At 40.1% G+C, this 17,874-nt stretch overlaps 1 protein-coding gene across 2 annotated transcripts in view; it reads left to right on the forward strand.

Moving 5' to 3' along the window:
* The first annotated feature begins 1,918 nt into the window (after positions 1-1,918).
* The window catches only part of TPST1 (tyrosylprotein sulfotransferase 1), a 121,896-nt gene continuing 105,940 nt past the window's right edge, over positions 1,919-17,874 (forward strand). For both annotated transcript variants that reach the window (XM_068524444.1, XM_068524445.1), the window contains exon 1: positions 1,919-2,150. The gene's annotated coding sequence lies outside the window, so the exon portion shown is untranslated. The remainder of the gene's footprint in view (positions 2,151-17,874) is intronic.

Genomic DNA, 17,874 nt, shown 5'->3' on the forward strand with positions numbered 1-17,874 from the left:
GATGGCAGGGGCTGTGTTTAAGGGATTAACGCTCCATGGTGCTGGCCGTGGCTTCAAGATTACTCAGGTCAGGGTGAGCTGCTTCCCTGAAGGGGTCTGGAATGCAGGAGGTGGAATGGGACACAGCTCTTACTTAAAGTTAAAAGACTTGTTAAACAAACGACTTTGGGTGCAGATGTATCTAGAATCACCTTGTAGAATGCTGTGTCCTTTCCCTTTCCTCTTGCTTTCTGCCTGCCGACGTTGTTCATTTTCTTTTGATGAGCTTTGTAATCCTAGTGGATCATATCTGATGCACCAAAGCAGCTTGGGTCAAATCAGATCATCTTCTTCATTTGATTTAAATGTTCCATAGAAAAATATTGTGGTGGGTATTTCTTTAAATTTCCTCAGGTCAAATTGCTTACAAGGTTTTGCCAATTGAATAAAGAGAAAACAGTTAGATATACTGAGCCCTGGTTCTTAGAGCGGCACCACAGCCTGGGGCTTTCAGAGGTTTGTTACCTTATTTGCTCTTTTTAAAAAATAACAGCTTATTGAGATATAATTCACATACCATACAATTCACCTACTTTAAGTACACAATTCAATTTTTTTGGATATTCACAGAATTGAGCAATCATCACCACAATCAATTTTAGAAGATTTTCATCAATCACGCCCCCCGCAGAAGCCCCATAGCCATTAGCAATCACTTTCTGTTTCCCCCCAACCTCCTCAGTCCAAGGCATCCACTAATGTACTTGATTTTTCTATGGATTTGCCTATTCTGGACATTTCATATAAAGGGACTCATGTAATATGTGGTCTTTTGTGACTGGCTTCTTTCACCTAGCACGATATTTTCAAGATTCATCCCTGTGTAGCATGTATCGGAACTTCACTTCTTTTTATGGCCAAATAATAGTCCATTGTGTGGATATGCCATATTTTACTTATCCATTAATCAGTTGATAGACATCTGGGTTATTTCCACTTTATTGGCTACTATGAGTAACGGTGCTATGAACATTCATGTACAAATTTTTGTGTGGACTTCACTTGATCTTTACAGCAACTCTCTGAGGTACATATTCTAGAGACCTCATTCTATAGATAACAAAACTCATTCCAAGACGGTAGACAGGAATTGTGAATACAGCTGTTAGATTCCTGAGCCTATGCTTTTTCCAATGTACGTTCATAGAGTTGAAATAATTGCTTTGACAGAACCTCGTGTGTATATACCTGTAGGTATTGTGAACACGAACGGGTATTTTTCGGTTGTGAAATTTCAGCCCTCTTCCCAACGTCCCCCTTCTCTTTGCCCTTTTCTCCTTTCCTAGTTTTCACTTCTTTCTTTCAAGTATCAGTTCCCCGCCCCTGTGGTGGGGACAGAATCTATCACTCACTTTGGTGTGTAATGAAATGTGTGAATCTGATATTTATATTTTTGAGTCACCCCAATGAGATGAAAGCTCCTCTGCCAGCAGCAAGCACAGAGGCGGTATCTGAAGCAAGGACAAGCAGAGAGAGGATTTCTTGGAAAAGCTCATTCTCCTGTTCTGTCCCAGGGTTTCAAGGATGAAGGACACCCACGTTGGAGGTTGGGGCTACGGTGAACAGCCACCTGCCTCCGGCTCCCCTCCAGCTAGGTCGCGCGCACCGTTGCTCGGCAACAACCCGCTCACACAGGTGGCGGCCCCAGAACCCCGAGGGGAGCGCGCACACGCAGGGACGCAGGGACGCCCGGGCGGCTCCGACGTCAGACCCACCCCGCCCCTCAGCGCCTGTCAGACCAAGCGGGAGGCCGAGCCCCGCCCCCCGAGGGGGGCGGGGGCAGCCAGCGGAACTCACGAATCAGGGAGTCCGACACATCCCCCGGCCGGGCGCCGGGCAACCAATCGCCGCACGTGTGTGATCCCACGCCCGTCCGGGAGGGCGGCTGCAGGCGCTAAGGCGGCGACTGGGGGAGTCGCTGCTGAGGCGGCTGCGGGCCCGGGTCGCGTCGGCGTAGCTCCGCGCGGCCGAGCCGGGCTGGCAGCAGCTGGCGCCTGGCGGTGAGGGCGGGCTCCCGGGGTGGGTGGAATGGCCCTCACCTAGGGCGGTGGGAGAAGCGGCTGAGCCGAGGATGCTGGGGAGGCGGCGCGGCGGCTCCTCACTCATCCCAGGTAAGGGGGACGCCGCGCTCGCTGCGGCTCGGGTCGGAGCGCTGCCCCGGCCCCGCTGTGCTCCCGCCGCCGCCCACCTAGCTCCGAGTCCCGGCCGCCTCTGTCCTGGCATCCCTCGGCCCCAGTCACCGCCGGCCGCCGCATCTCCCCTCTGCCCTCGGGCGGTTGTCCAGCCCCGCCCCCTCAGCGCAGAGCCCGGCGGCCCGGCCCGGCTCCGGCGCCCACCCCTTCCCCCAGCGCCGGCGTTTCCCTGTCTCGGGCTTCCTTTTGGCCCGGCTCGCCCCCGCCGTGGTCGGCCTCCCGCCCTCTCCCGCCCTCTCCCGCCCCCTCCCCGCCTTTCCCTCTCTGTCGCGGGGCTGGCACCGTTTCCCAGCCCCCGCGGTCCTTCGGGGCGCTTGCCGGGGATGAGACGCCCCGACCCCCCCGGATTGGACTTTTGCCCTCATCTCTACCCGGGCTTCCCTTCCTCAGTCTCACCCCATCCTTGCCTCCTATACGGTGTCCTCTGGACATTTCACTCGCGCCCTCCCACCCCCACGCCATGTGTCCCTGGGTTTTGCCCTTTTACTCCCAGTTGCCTTCCTTTCCCAACTCGCCCCTTCTCCCTTCGCTTCCATCAACCACCGTCGCTAGCACTTCTTTTCCTTTACACTGGAACCTTCAGACACCGCGACTCTCCTGAATGCCCGGTCTATAGTTTCAACACCGTAGTTCGTCTTTCAGTGAGCTGCACCCATAACGTCTCAAGTGTGTTGCCCAGAGTCTGGCACACAGTAGGCCTGGTACATGGCAGGTGCTCACACGTGTTACCATCTTCCTCCTTCCAGGCCTTTGTACTCTCCAGATGGTGGTAGCAAGAGGTCCAGTATCCAAAGGGAATTGATGCGCTACCTGAAGAGTGGTATAGGAGGTGGCGGGATGAATTAGTGAACTCCAAGTGTGATAGAGATTACATTGTCAGTTATTTACTCACTGCAGTCATCCCGAAGAACTGAATTCTGCTCTCTTTGTGCCATGTGTTGTTTTATAATAATTGGCTTTGTAAAGTATTATTAACAACGTTTGCAATGTAATTGCCCCCTTAACCCCCGCCCCGCCTCCCCATCTGGTGTTTGCTGAACCTTTATTTTTTAGGGAAGAAAGAGCCCCTAACTCCTAGTTGAAATAGCATTGTGTGTAAGAAGTATTTCACGTGTTTATCTCCCAGCTGGATAGTCCAGTCTGCAGTGAATTTTCATCCTTTAAGAGCCTGCCGGGAGGAATCAGGTTCAGATTTCTTGGAATCAGCTGTTGAAGGGACCAAAAATGCTTAGGAGTGGAAGTTCTGACGGGTTCTCTAAGAGTGAAAGAGGAATTAGCCACCCCCGCCCCCCTTTCTGGCTCTCAGAGGAAATGACTATAGTCGATTTTTAAAAAGAGTAAAATAAGTCTGACTTTTTAAAATTATAAAAGCAGTGTCATTGGCCTCAAGCCATTCTTGCCACATTTGCTCTGATGGTTTCCAAGCCTGGATGAATCAATCAGTTGGCTTTTTCTGCTCCTAGGGTCTCCAGAGCAGGCTGGAGGAAAGTGTGTAACTGAGCCGCTGGTGCTGTTGTAGACTTCTGGATCCCAACTTTACTTGCACTGCCTGGAGATGCTTTGACTTACTCCTCAGCTTCCTTTTATGTACCCACACCTAATTGCTGTCTATAGGTTTTTACCGTTCTCCTCTCCTTGTCCTACTCTTGACTTCTCTACATTGCTTATCTTGTCTCCTACTTCACTGAAGAAATAGGTGGGCATCAGCCCTGAACTCTTAAGGGTGTGTCATTTTTCTGTGTGCTTATACCTCTCTGATACCTGATCTCCTTTCCTTTTACCAGAGGAAGAAGGTGTTACTTTCTAAGGCTAACTAACATCTTTCCTATTCTATATTCTCTCTCTTTTTCTCAGCCTGCACACATGCTCAGGTTTTCACCAATCAAAACAAACAAAAACATTGCCTTGATATGCTTTCCCTCAGATTAATGTGGTATTCCTTAGGGTTTTATTTTCTGTTCTTTTCTCTGTCCTCTGATTTCCTTGTGTGATTACACTTCCCTTCATGGCTTTAAGTAGCACCTGTATATTTTTGGTTTTCAAAGATGTATGTCCAGTCCCCATTTTTCTTGAACTTAAGGTGTTTAGTATTTTCGTCTGTCTATTGGGTAACTATACTTGGATACTTGGTTCTTCAAACTTGGTTATTTTTTCCTTTCTGTTCCCTCATCTTGCTCATAGCTGTGTCAAGCACATCCACAAGCTTCCTATTTTAGGGTCTTCACCCTAGAAACCTTAGAAGCCTCTTCTTTCCTATCATTAAGTCTACCATAGATCCTGTTGTTCCTACCTGAAATCCTTTTCTTTCTCTCCTCATTGCCAGAAGATTGGTTGAGGTCTGGGTTATGTTTTTCCTGAACAGAGTAGGCCGTTTTCAACCCAGGCTCTACTTTAAAACCACCTGGGGAGCTTTTAAAGGTTAAGGATGAGGGGATCAAGGCATCCAGGAGATTCTGATTCTTGGTCTGGTGTGGGGCCAAACCTTTTCATTTAAAAAATGTTTCTCCTCTTGTAAAAATAAAATACAGTGTGTGTGTGAAAAAAAAAAAAGTTTCTCATGTGGCAGTAATAGGCAGCTAGGGCTGAGAACTGGCTTGAGAGCTCTAAGAGGGAGTGAGAACCCTGAGGAACTATATATAGCATTTAACTCATCCTTTATAAATCAGCATAAATGTCACTTTTGTTGGCATGGTTAGTTGCCTACTTTCCTGATATTTTGTACATGTACCTATTAAACTACTTATCACATTTTATTTAAATTATTTCTCATGGGCCCATTTTTGTCATGACTAGGAGTTCCTTGAGGTCTGGGATTATGCCTAAAGGTAGACTACTGTTTCTTATACTACTCGGAGCACTTCTGATACCAAATATGTAGGTCTTCCCCTCACATTAAATACTTCTCCAACTCTCCAGGCAACAACTGGGTATTCTACAACTTAACTTAATTATTACTAACTACCTGGATTTAGTGCAGACCCCACAGATTAAGGACTCAGTCCTGCATGACTCCTCCCAACTTCAGACCAATCACAAGACCTGGATTGTGACCTGTACTTCTGACCAATTGGGTATAAACTGGGGCTTCCCACAGCTCCCTCCGCAGGTCAGTAATTTGCTGTAATGGCTCACAGAACTCAGGAAAGCTCTTTACTTACCTTTACCCATTTACTGTATTATAAAGGCTGTAACTCAGGAACAGCCAGATGGAAGAGATGCATAGGGCAAGGTATGTGGGAAGGGGCATGGAGCTTCCATGAGCTTCCATGCCTCTTCTGGGCTCGCCATCCTCCCAGTACCTCAGTGTATTCACCAGCCTGGAAGCTCTCCCAACCCCTTTATTTAGGATTTTCATGGAGGCTTCATTACATAGGCATACTTGATTAAATCATTGGCCGCTGGTTATTAGCTTCTTTCCCCTTCTGGAGGTCAGGGGTTGATTCCTCTGGCAACCAGCTCCCATTTTCCCAGATGTGGTTGAAAGGGCCCTATTATGAATAACAAAGGGTGTTCCTCTCACCCCTATCAAGAAATTTAAGGGTTTTAGGAGCTCTATGCTAGGAACCAGGGATGAAGACTGATAAACTGTTCTATTCTACAATAATTCTTATAATATCACAATATCACAATGCCTTATTTATCTTTTCATCACTGCCTTGCACAATACTTGGTATATTTTAGAAATGATAAAAATTGGCTGAATGAATCAGTTGGTAAATAATGTATAACAGATCACTGAATTCACGGTTTTGCAAGCTGACCAGCTGTTTCTTTTTTGGCTGCTTAACAGGTCACTAGTCATACTTGCACAGTCATTCTTGTTTTAAAAACACACACACTCTATAAATTAGAGTGCATTAAGAGAAATATTATTTGCTCTTATGCTTTGGCTTTTAAGATGGTTAAACTATGACAGTATTATAGAGGTTCATTCAGGCTTCCTCTTTAGCAGATACTATTTAAAATAGATTTTATTTCATATGGTTGAAGCAGATGTATCTTTTTTAAACAAATAACTCTGATTTTAGGCTTATAAGCTTTGGAATCTTTAGAACAAAAACTGTCCAATTGATAAAGATCTTGAACAGTGGCAGAACTTTCTTTTTAACTAAGAGAATTAAGGAAGTAGGATTAAAGCCATCTACCTATGTGAATAGCATTGGTGATGGCGAGGGGGAAAATCTGTAATTCTCAAATATTTAATTACTGTTATAGGAAAAACTTGTAATTGCTCATATATTGATATCAGCATATTTTATAATTCCTCAGAGCTAAGATGTAAACTGTAGAGTTGTTTTCCTTTTTTTGTTTTTTAGTTTTTAGTTGTTTTTTTTTTTTGGCCATGCCGAGCAGCTTGTGGGGTCTTAGTTCCCCGACCAGGTGTCAAAGCCTGGCCCCTGGCAGTGGGAGTGCCGAGTCCTAACCACTGGACCACTGGAAACCAAGGGATTCCCTGTTTTTTAGTTTTCTTAAGATTTTGTCAGCTATGTCTCTTTATAGAATTTGTGGTTGACAGGTCTTTACGTTCAGCATTTGAAAAATGTGTCACTTCCTTCAGATATCCATGATTTCAGATGAGAAATCTTCTGTCATTGGGATTTGTGTTTCTCTATAGCTAATGTATCCTCTCTTCCTGGCTGCTTTAAAGACTTTTTCTTTGTCTTCAGTTTTCAGAAGTTTAATTATGGTACGTCTTAGCATGGATTTCTTTGGGTTTATCCTATTTGGAATTCTGTTAGCTTTTTGAACTGTGGGTTAATGTCATTTGCCAAATTTGGGATATTTTCAGCCATTTCTTAGAATAACTTTTCAGCCCCACTCTCTTTTCTTTCTGTGACTCTGATGATACAAATGTTAGGTCTTTTGTTACTGTCCTACAGGGCATGAGGCATTCTTTTTCTTTTTCTTTTTCTTTGTTGCTCAGATTGGGTAATTCTTAATGTTCTACTTCTAGTTTCAAGTTTGCTCCTTCTTTCTTCTGTCATATTCATTCTGCTGTTGAGCCCATCCAGTGAGGTTTTGTTTTGTTATTGTATTTTTCAGTTCTATACCTTCCATTTGATTTTTTTCTGTTTATCTTCTCTTTCTTTGATAATATTTTCTATTTTGTCATTTGTTTCAAGAATATGTCTCATTGCTCATTAAAGCATGATGACTGCTATAAAATTCTTGTCAGATAATTCCAACATCTGATTCATCTTGGTGTTAGCCTATGTTAATGTCTTTATTCATTCAAGTTGTGATTTTCCTGGTTCTCGGTATGATGAGTGACTTTTGATTGTGTCCTGGACAGTTTTGATATTTTGTTAGGAGACTCTGGATCCTATTTAAATCTTTTATTTTATAGGTGAGAGAGATTAAAAGTTACAAACTTTCAGTTATAAAATAAATAAATCTTGGGGGTGTAATATACAGCATAAGGAATATAGTCAATAATATTGTAATAACTTTGTATGGTGACAGATGGCAACTAGACTTATGGTAGTGATCATTTTGTAATGTATAAAAATATTGACTCACTATGTTGTACACCTGAAATTAATATAAATTGTAAGTCAGTTACACTTCAATAAAAAAAAGCCTTCTATTTTAGTAGGCAGTCGCCCTAAAAAGTTTAATGCATAGGGCCCAGCCAACTTTCTTTTTTTGGTAGCAGCTTTATTGAGCTATAATTCACATACCATACATTCACCCATTTAAGGTGTAAATTTGTTTTAGTATATTTACAGGGTTGTGCAACCCTTACTACAGTCAATTTTAGGACATTTTCAAGAAACTGCACACTCCTTACCTGTCACCTCCAACTCTCCCACTTGTCATCCCCTCCATCCCTAGGCAACTGGTACTCTGTTTTCTCTCTATATAGATTTGCTTATTCAGGACATTTCATATAAGTGTAATTATACAATATGTAGTCCTTTGTTACTGGTTTCTTTCACTTTGCATGTTTTCAAGGTTCTTCCATGTTGTAGAATGTATCAATATTTTATTTCTTTTTCTTGCTGAATAATATTCTATTTTATGCATAGACCACATTTATATATTAATCAGTTGATGGGTGTTTGGGCTGTTTGTACATTTTGGCTGTTATGACTAATGCTGCTGTGAACATCTGTGTACAAGTTTTTGCGTGGACATGTTTCATTTCTCTTGGATATATACCTATGGGTGGAATTGCTGGGTCATGTGGTAACTCTAGAACTCTAGGTCTAATATCTTGAGGAACTACCAGGCTGTTTTCCAAAATGGCTACTCTATTTTACATTTCTATTAGCAAGAAATGAGGGTTCCAATTTTTCCACCTCGTTGCCAAGACTTGTTATTATCTGACCTTCATATTTTAGCTATCCTAATGGGTGTGAAGTAATATCTCATTGTGGTTTTGATTGCATTTCCTTGATGGCTAATGATGTTGAGCATCTTTTCATGTGCTTTTTGGCTATTTGTATATCTTTGGAGAAATCTCTGTTCCTTTGTCCATTTTTAAATTGACTTATTTGTCCTTCTATTGTTGAGTTGTAAGATTTCTTTATATATTCTGGATACTAGACCCTTATCAGGTATGATTTACAGATACAAATCTCCTGTTTTGTAGGTGTCTTTTCACTTTCTTTTTTAAAATTTATTTACTTAATTCATTTATTTTTGGCTGTGTTGGGTCTTCGTTGCTGCGTGTGGGCTTTCTCTAGTTGCGGCGAGTGGGGGCTGCTCTTCGTTGCAGTGCTTGGGCTTCTCATTGCAGTGGCTTCTCTTGTTGCAGAGCATGGGCTCTAGGCACTCAGGCTTCAGTAGTTGTGGCATGGCGGGCTCAGTAGTTGTGGCTCATGGGCTGTAGAGCGCAGGCTCAGTAGTTGTGGCGCATGGGCTTAGTTGCTCTGTGGCATGTGGGATCTTCCCAGACCAGGGCTTGAACCCGTGTCCCCTGCATTGGCAGGCGATTCTTAACCACTGTGCCACCAGGGAAGCCCTCTTTTCACTTTCTTGATGGCACAAAGGTTTTTAATTTTGATTAAATCCAATTTGTCTATTTTTTTCTTTTGCTGCTTGTGCTTTATGTTTCATATTTAAGAAACCATTGCCTGATTCAAGGTCATGAAAGCTTACTCCTATGTTTTCTTCCAAGAGTTTTATAGTTTCAGCTCTTACATTTAGATCTTTAATCCACTTTTGTGAATTTTGTATGTGGTATAAGATAGGGGTCCAACCTCATTTTTTGCTATAGATATTCAGTTGTCTTAGCACCACATTTTTTTTTTAAATTTTTATTTTTATTTTGGCTGTGTTGGGTCTTCATTTCTGTGCGAGGGCTTTCTCTAGTTGTGGCAAGCGGGGGCCACCCTTCATCGCGGTGCACGGGCCTCTCACTATCACGGCCTCTCTTGTTGCGGAGCACAGGCTCCAGACGTGCAGGCTCAGCAATTGTGGCTCACGTGCCCAGTTGCTCCGCGGCATGTGGGATCTTCCCAGACCAGGGCTCGAACCCGTGTCCCCTGCATTGGCAGGCAGACTCTCAACCACTGCGCCACCAGGGAAGCCCAGCACCACATGTTGAAAAAACTATTCTTTCTCCCTTTGAATTGTCTTGGCACTCTTGTCTGGTTGGAATTTTGATAGAGATTGCATTGAACTTGTAGATCAGTTTGGGGAATATTGCCATCTTAACTGTATTATTCTTCCAGTCCATGAGCATGTAATGACTTTTCACCTACTTAGATATTCTTTAATTTACTTCAATAGTGTTTTCTAGTTTTCAGCGTACAAGTTTTGCATTTTTTGGTTAAATGTATTTCTTAATATTTTATTCTTTTGGTGCTATTGTAAGTGGAAATCTTTTCTTAATTTTGTTTTTGGATTGTTATTGATAGTATATAGAAATATAATTGAATTCTTTATATTAGTCATGTATCTTAAAACCATACCAAATTAATTTAATAGTTCTGATAATTAATTTAATAGTTCTGATAGTTTTTTAGTGATTTATTAGGATTTTATATATACATGGTATATAATCTCTGAAGAGAGGTAGTCTTCTTCCTTCCAATCTGGATTGTTTTTCTTTTCTTTTTCTTGTCTAACTGCCCTGGCCAGAATCTCCTGTATAATACCAAATAGAAATGGTGAGAGTGTACATCCTGTCTTGTTCCTGATATCAGGGGGAATCGTTAAATGTGAAGTTAGCTGTGGGTTTTCTTAGATGTCCTTTTTCGAGTTGATGATGTTCTCTATTTCTAGTTTATTCATTGTGTTTATCATGAAAGAGTGTTGGATTTTGTCCAATGCTTTTTTCAGTGCCTATTTGAGATCATGTGGTTTTTGCTCTTTTGCTCTTGTGTATGACATTAATTGATTTTCATATGTTGAAACAACTTTGCATGCATGGAATACACCACATTTGGTCATGATGTGTGATTCTCTATATATGTTGTTGGATTTGGTTTGCTGCTATTTTGTTGAGGATTTTTGCATTTATATAATAAATGTTTATTTATAGTTTTCTTGTATTGTCTTCGTCTGGTTTTGGAATCAGGAAAATTGGCTTCATAGAATGAGTTGGGAAGTGTTCCCATCTCTTCTGTATTTTGGAAGAATTTGTTAAGGGTTGGTGTTCATTCTTAATGTTTCATAGAATTCACCTGTGAAGCCATCTGATCCTGGGCTTTTCTTTGTGGGAAGTTTTTGATTATTTATTCAGTTTCTTTACTTGTTATAGCTTTATTCAAATTACTTCTTTGTGAGTTGATTTTAGCAGTTTGTGTCTTCTGGGGATTTGTCCATTTCATCTAGGTTTTGTAATTTGTTACATTACAATTTTTATAGTATTCCATACCATCCTTTATAATCATTCTTATTTATGTAAAGTTGGTAGTAATTTCTGATTACTACCAAATTCAGTAATTTGGTCTTTAGTAATTTAGGTCTTCTCTCTTTTGTTCTTGTTCAGTCTAACTAAATGATTGTCAATTCGGTTCATCTTTTCAAAGAACTGACTTTTTGTTTTGTTGATTTTCTCTATTCTTTTATTCTCTATTGTATTTATTTCACTAATTATTTCCTTCTGTCTGCTGGCTTTGGGTTTAGTTTGTTCTTCTTTTTCTAGTTTCTTAAAGCGTACAGTTTGGTTGTTGATTTGAGATCTTTTTAATTTTTAAAATTAAAAAAAAATTTAAATTCAGATATAATTGACATATAACATTGTGTAAGTTTAAGGTGTGTAACATGTTGACTTGAGATCTTTTTTTTAGATCTTTTTTTTAAATACAGGTGTTTACAGCGATAAATTTTCTCATAGCATGGCTCTTGCTGCTTTTGTCACGTCCCGTAAGTTTTGGTTTTTATCGCAAAGTATTTTCTTTTTCTTTTTTTTGGCTGTGTCGGGTCTTAGTTGCAGCATGCAGGATCTTCATTGAGGCATTTGGGGTCTTTCGTTGTGGCACGTTGGCTTCTCTCTAGTTGTGGTGCGCAGTCTTCTCTAGCAGGCTTCTCTCTAGTTGTGGCATGCGGGCTCCAGGGCGTGTGGGCTCTGTAGCTTTGTGGCATGCAGGCTCTCTCGTTAAGGTGCACGAGCTCAGTAGTTGTGGCACGTGGGCTTAGTTGCCCCATGGCATGTGGGATCTTAGTTCCCCGACCAGGGATTGAAGCTGTTTTCCCCTGCGTTGGAAGGCGATTCTTTACCACTGGACCACCAGGGAGGTCCCCCCAAATACCTTCTAACTTCCTGTATGATTTTTTGGCTCATTGGTTATTTAGGGGAGTGGTGTTTATTTTCAAATCTTTGTGAATTTCCTAAATTATTTTCCTGTTATTGTTTTCTAATTTCATTCCATTGTTGTTGGAGAATATACTTTGTATGATTTCAATCCTTTAAATTTACGGAGACTTCTTTTATGGCCTGTTTTAGAGAATGTTACCTGTGCACTTGAAAACAATGTATATTCTGCTATTGTTGCTTGGACTGTTTTATAGATGTTTGCTAGATTTTGTTGGTTTGTAGTGTTTGAGTCTTCTGGTTCCTTGCTGATCTTTTGTGTAGTTGTGTTATCCATATTGAAAGTAGAGTATTGAAGTCTCCAACTGTTATTGTTGAATTGTCTATTTCTTCTTTCAATTCTGTCAGTTGTTGCTTCGTATATTTGGGGGTTCTGTTATTAGGTGCATATATGTTTATAATTGTTATATCTTCTTGATGGATTTGTCCTCTTGTAATTATAAAATGTTCCTTGTCTTTAGTAACAATTTTTATCTTACAGTGCATTGTATTTGATGCTAGTATAGCTACTCCAGAGTCTTTTGGCTACTGTTTACGTGTGTGTATTTTTCTCTCCTTTTGCTTTCAGCCCACTTAGTCTTTGAGTCTAAAGTATGTCTTGTAGAAATCATATATTAGGATTTTTTAAAATTGTTTTTTGTTTTTGTTTTGGTCCATTCTGCCAATCCTCACCTCTTGAGTGTGTAATCAATTTACGTTTAATGTAATTACTGGTATATTAGGATTTATGTTTTCCATTTTGCTATTTGTTTTCTATATGTTTTATGTCTTTTTAGTTTCTCTATTCCTCCATTACTGCCTTTTTTGTAGTAAATATTTTCTAGTATATGTTTTAATTAGCTTGTTATTTCTTTTATTATAATTTTCTTTATTTTCCTGGTGATTACAGTTAGTATCTTAGAGCAATCTATTTTGGATTAATACCAGCTTAATTTCAATAGTATGCAAAAACTTTGTTTTAATAGAGTTCTGTTCATTTCCTCCTTCTTTGTGTTCTTATTGTCATTCAAACTGCATATTTTATAATAAAATCCCATCAACAGTTATTTAATTATTGCTTTATGCAGTCATCTTTTAATTCATGTAGGAAAAGAGTTACGAACAAAAGTATGTTTATACTGCCTTTTGTATTTATCTGGGTAGTTATCTTTATTAGTGCTTATTTCTTCATGTGGATTTGGGTTACTATCTAGTGTCTTTTTATTTCGTCATTAAGGACTCCCTTTATTTCTTGTACAGCAGCCCTTCCAGCGATGAATTCTTTCAGTTTTGTTTACTGGGGATATCTTAATTTCTCTTTCTTCTTTTTTTTAATAAGAGATGGTTAGTTTTTTTTTATTTTTTATTTATTTATTTATTTTTTAGATTTTTTTAAAATTTAATTTTATCTATTTATTTTTTGGCTGTGTTGGATCTTTGTTGCTGTACGCGGGCTTTCTCTAGATGTGACAAGTGGGGGCTACTCTTCGTTGCCGTGCACGGGCTTCTCCTTGTGGTGGCTTCTCTGGCTGCGGAGTGTGGGCTCTAGGTGCACGGGCTTCAGTAGTTGTGGCATGCGGGCTCTAGAGTGCAGGCTAAGTAGTTGTGGCACACAGGCTTATTTGCTCCATGACATGTAGGATCTTCCTGGACCAGGGATCGAACCCATGTCCCCTGCATTGGCAGGTGGATTCCTATCCACTGCGCCACCAGGGAAGTCCCTCTCTTTCATTTTTGAAGGATAGTTTTGCTGGATTTAGAATTCTTGATTGATAGTCTTTTTCCTTTTCTTTTAGCACTGTGAATATGTTATCCCACTGTCTCTGGCCTCTGTGGTTTTGATGAGAAGTCAGCCTTTCATCTTATTGAGGATTTTGAATGTGATGAGTCACTTTTTTCTTGGTACCTTCAAAAACCTCTGTTTTTGGCTTCTGACAGTTTGATTATAATGTGTCTAGCTGTATATCTCTTTGATTTATCCTACTTGGTGTTTATCTAGTTCCTCAGTTGTTAAGATTAATGTTTTTCACTGAATTTAGGGTGTTTTCAGCCATTTATTTATGTAACTCTGATTTTTTCCTCTTTTTGTCTCCTCTGGGACTTCTGCATATTTTGGTGTGCTTGATGATATCCCACAGATCTGAGGCTGAATTCATTTTTGTTCATTCTTCTTTCTGTTTTTCAGACTAGAAAATCGATCCCTCTTTAAGTCTGCAGATTCTTCAGCTAGCTTAAATCTGCTGTTGAGCCCCTCTAGTGAATTTTTCATTTTAATTATTATACTTTAACTCCAGAATTATTTAAAGAATAATTTTTATCTCTGTTGATACTCCCTATTTGGTGAGAAATTCTCATAATTCCTTTAAATTCTTCAGACATGATCTCCTTTAGTTCTTTGAACATAGTTACAAAAGCTGATTTAAAGTCCTTGTCTAGTAAGTCCAACATCTGGGCTTCCTTAGGGATAGTTTCTATTGACTGCCTTTTTTCCCCTGTGTTTGGGTCATACTCTCTTGTTTCTTTGTGTGTCTCATAGTTTTTGCTGAAAATGGACATTTTAAATAATATAATGTAGCTACTCTGAAAATCACCCTCTCTCCCAGGGTTTATTGTTGTTGCTATTTGTTTTGTTACTTTTTTGGGCTAATTCTGTAAACCCTGTACTCTTTGTCCTGTGTAACCACTGAAGTCTCTGCTTGGTTTGCTTAGTGGTTAGCTAATGATTGGGCAGATTTCCTTAAATGTCTTGAACTCATAAGTCTCCCAACCTTGTTGAGGGACTGTGTGTGTGTGTGTGTGTGTGTGTGTGTGTGTGTGTGTGTTGTGGCTCCCTTAATGCACCAGAAGTTTACATTGTGCCTTAGCCTTTACCTCCGGCTTGTGTAGAACATCAGGGTCAGCCAGAGGTGAGAGAATAGGGCCTTCCTAGGTCTTTCCTGGGCATGTGCATGCCTTCTAGATTACTAAAAATATGTTGGAGCTTTTCTAAACCCTCTATGTACATCTCATTCCTCAGTTTTTCCTTTTAATTTTTTGGATCAATATATTGTTTGCCCCAATTTTTATTGCCACTGCAGACAGCTGTGGCATTAAAAAATTGTCTCTGGTTATTTTAACAAAAGCCCTGGGGATAGAATTGTTTACATTGAGGGTGCTCAGATTCAGGTCCAATAAAGGTAAGCCCTGAGAATGGAGTTTTTCCAGTGAGCTGCTAGACTGGTTAAGTAATACAATTCTTTGGAGTTGTGGTTTCAGAGGGCGCTCCTAACCTCTTCTGCTCCCTTGAGTGGCTGCTGGACTGCTGTTATTCACACCTACCATGTTTGCAGGTTGTTGGTTTCCCAGGCTTCCATGGAGCTGGGAGGAGGGAAATAGGGCAAATTGAAATGCCATAAAGCTTGCTCTGCTTGCTGAAATTCAGCTGCTTTTCATGACTAAATGTTTCTTAGATTGTTGCAAGCCTTTGGTTTTCAGATTTCCGAAAAAGTTGATTTTGACCATTTGTGCCAGTGTTCTCATTAATTTTATGGAAGATCAGACTTTTAGAGGTCCTACTCTGCCATGCTGGATGTGTTTCCTTCAGCCTTTTCTTACATTTATGTAGTAGAAGAGTTTCATGCATTAGATTTTAGCACATTTTTTTAGGTTATTGACAACTTTGAGATAATACATTTTTGTTTTTCCAGTTTTCTTTGCTTTTGTTCCCATACACTCTGGTTAAACTGATTACTTAATATTTTCTGAATACATGCTATATTCTTCCACTTTGAGGCTTCTTATTTTCTTATTTTCTCTGCTCAAAATACTCTTTCTTCCCTCAGTCCCACAGTGGGAATCCTGCTTATCTTCTAAGATTCATTCTGATGTCATTTTCTTCATTTAGCTTTTTATGAGCCCATGGATGTGATCCTTTATTGGAAAACTTGTATTATTTTTTTCATACCTTTTGTATGATCTTATACTTTCATCATGTGTGTATATATATGTGTGTGTGTGTGTATGTGTATATATATATATATATATATATATATATATATATATATATAGTAGGCATACATAGTTTATTGTCTTTTCCCCCTGCTGAGTTGCTAATTCTTTGAAGCCAAATGATGAATCGTACTTATTTATGTGCTCAGTAAATGTTTGTTTAATTCAAGTGTAAGTGTAAGGTTTCATAGCAAGAATGCTCCACATTTTAGGTATTTTACTGGGAATTGCATTTTATTCATTTATTTTTGAACTGAAGGAAAATGTCTACTCTGGAAAAATATAACAATACAGGGTTGTGCACACACTATACTATATAATCCTTGGTAAGGTGCAGGAAGATGAGACTATAAAGGCAAAATTCAATTTTTCCCATAGAGATTGTTATAATAGTGGTTTCTGATCAAAGATTTGTTACCCAGATTTTTATAGAGAAGATCACAGAATTCCAGCTCTGAGTAACTTTGTGTCAGAGGCATAATTTCTCATGACAGAAGTGGGAACTTATTTACATGTGAGAGTGACTGTGCTGAAGCAAAACTAAACTGCTAAAAAACACAGGAAGTGTAGAGCTACTTGACATGCTAGATTTTAGCTTCCGTGTATGTCTATTATCTCTTAGGACCAGATCTAGCTCTTCATTCTTAATGCTATCTAGATAAAATCATCAGGGACTTGCAGAAATTGTGCAAAAATGCATGCTGTTCATTTATGCAAATAAAGCAGAATGCATACATGGATTTAGAGTTTTCGTCTATCATTCCAATTAGATCCGAGATGATCGAAATAGGATAATTCAAAAGTCCACAGGGACTTCCCTGGTGATGCAGTGGTTAAGAATCTGGCTGCCAATGCAGCAGACCCGGGTTTGAGCCCTGGTCCGGAAAGATCCCACATGCCACAGAGCAACTAAGCCCGTGTACCGCAACTACTGAGCCTGTGCTGTAGAGCCTGTGAGCCACAACTACTGAGCTCACATGCCACAACTACTGAAGCCCGCGCACCTAGAGCCTATGCTCCACAACAAAGAGAAACCACTGCAATGAGAAGCCTGTGCACCGTAACGAAGAGTAGCTCCCGCTCGCCGCAACAAAAACAAAAGCTAGGTACAGTTTTTAAACCATATGCTAATGAAAGCCTTATAACACTATCAGAGTCTTAAATTCACTTCATTTGCACCATATGTTGCCTACACCGCTTTTTGTTCATACCAAGCCTAATGTCTGGGAAGCAACCATGGAATAGTCATCATACTTTTAGAGTCAGACCTGGGTTGCAACTTGGTCAACAATTTGCCAAGTATTGATACCTTAAGTAAGTTACTTATTCTTTCTGAGCTTCACTTTCCTTATGTGTAAAATGATTCTAGGACAGAAATGTAACTTTAACTTCTGGTTTGTTGCAGTGAGTGTAAGGGAGTACAAAAAAAATAAGATTCTGATTTATTCGTTAATGAGAGTGTGAAATGATAGAGGCAGATGAAATAGACTGATCAATAAAGAAAGTGGATTAGAAGAGCAAGGGCCAGAGGGGGGAAAAACAAGAGGTGAACTTTGTACTTTAGTCTTTCTGAATATAGTCAATCCATATTTTAACACTGGAATCAGGAGGAAAGACCAGTATTCTAATTATAGGAAAGAGTTACCTGTCTGGGATTTTAGTGAGAAAGAAAGTTTTAGTGGGGTCACTCATTGCATATTTACTGAGTGCTCAATATGCATGTAGCATTTTATGTTATATGCTATGGGGAAAACTGAAAAGGATAAGATAGAGTCAGTACTTTCCAAGAACTCACAACTAATTACACTCATAGAATCTAGTTACATTAACTTATTGGCAATCAAGAATCCATTAACTCATTCAAAAGTCCTTACTTTCAAGGAGTTCACAATCTACTGAAAAAACAGACAA

Source organism: Eschrichtius robustus, chromosome 16, assembly GCF_028021215.1.
Source record: "Eschrichtius robustus isolate mEscRob2 chromosome 16, mEscRob2.pri, whole genome shotgun sequence".
Taxonomy (NCBI): Eukaryota; Metazoa; Chordata; class Mammalia; order Artiodactyla; family Eschrichtiidae; genus Eschrichtius; species Eschrichtius robustus.